This window comes from Antrostomus carolinensis, unplaced genomic scaffold (genome assembly GCF_000700745.2).
Source record: "Antrostomus carolinensis isolate BGI_N321 unplaced genomic scaffold, ASM70074v2 scaffold34787, whole genome shotgun sequence".
NCBI classification, from domain to species: Eukaryota; Metazoa; Chordata; class Aves; order Caprimulgiformes; family Caprimulgidae; genus Antrostomus; species Antrostomus carolinensis.
Genome location: NW_010330096.1, coordinates 1 through 844, shown reverse-complemented (window position 1 = coordinate 844; position 844 = coordinate 1). Strand labels below are relative to the sequence as shown.

Here is an 844-nt window from a genome sequence, read left to right as displayed (position 1 = left end):
GGCCTATCTATTATAATTATCTTCAGGAACTCATTATCTCTTCCTGGCACTTCTGCACTGTCACCTGGTGGTCGTCCGTGGGGGTCTTTTGGATGAAGGCTCATAGTCTTCTTTTCACCTTTGGCTCAGAACACCGAGTTGGTCAAGCTCCAAACCGTAAGGCTGGTTCTAACTAGATAGTTGTTTCTTGCAGACAATAGTGTTTGTGAACTGGCAGTTCCTGTTATCTATACAATTTCCGCTTGTGACTGAGTTTAGGTTTCTCGCTAACTGGTTGCTGTGCTAACAACGTATTATTTTCCCGTATCACCAGGTTGCTCGAAGCCTCATACAACCTGGCTTCGAAAACTTCCAGTGAGGGGGTATCCACAATTTCAACACAGAAGTCTCAGTAGTTGAGTTGCTAAACATGAATTATCAAATCGGTACCATTCCCACCCCAAACCTCCCTTTTAAGAGATTATTATGTAACACGTACCCACTCACATACTTTTTTTGGAGATCTTAAACGGCAACAGATGCATCTCTGCACTTTCAGTTCTTGTGTTCCTAAAGATGAAGAGGAAAAAGAGGGGTAGAAAAATGAACACGTTTAAAAACTTACTGAGGAAAAGTGGGAGAAAACAGAAAACCAACTAACCAGCAAACACAAAAGGGAGGAGACGGCCAACCCCACGGCACCGCACGCCTCGGCCGACTCGGCCTGTTACTTGCTACAGTCAACGACTAATACCCACATGAGGGTAAAAGTTTTGCCAATTAGCAAGGAACTGCTTTTCCATGCCTAGGAAGGGAGACAGCCACGGGCGGCAGCCCCCATGGAGTCATGGATCACACACCCGCC

At 45.7% G+C, this 844-nt stretch overlaps 1 non-coding gene across 1 annotated transcript; it reads right to left on the bottom strand.

Annotated features, from left to right (window-relative positions):
• Window positions 1-701: 701 nt before the first annotated feature.
• Window positions 702-832, bottom strand: LOC114818793 (small nucleolar RNA SNORA24). The gene has a single exon (XR_003766275.1). It is a non-coding gene; the product is annotated as a small nucleolar RNA SNORA24 (small nucleolar RNA).
• Between the last annotated feature and the right edge of the window lie 12 nt (window positions 833-844).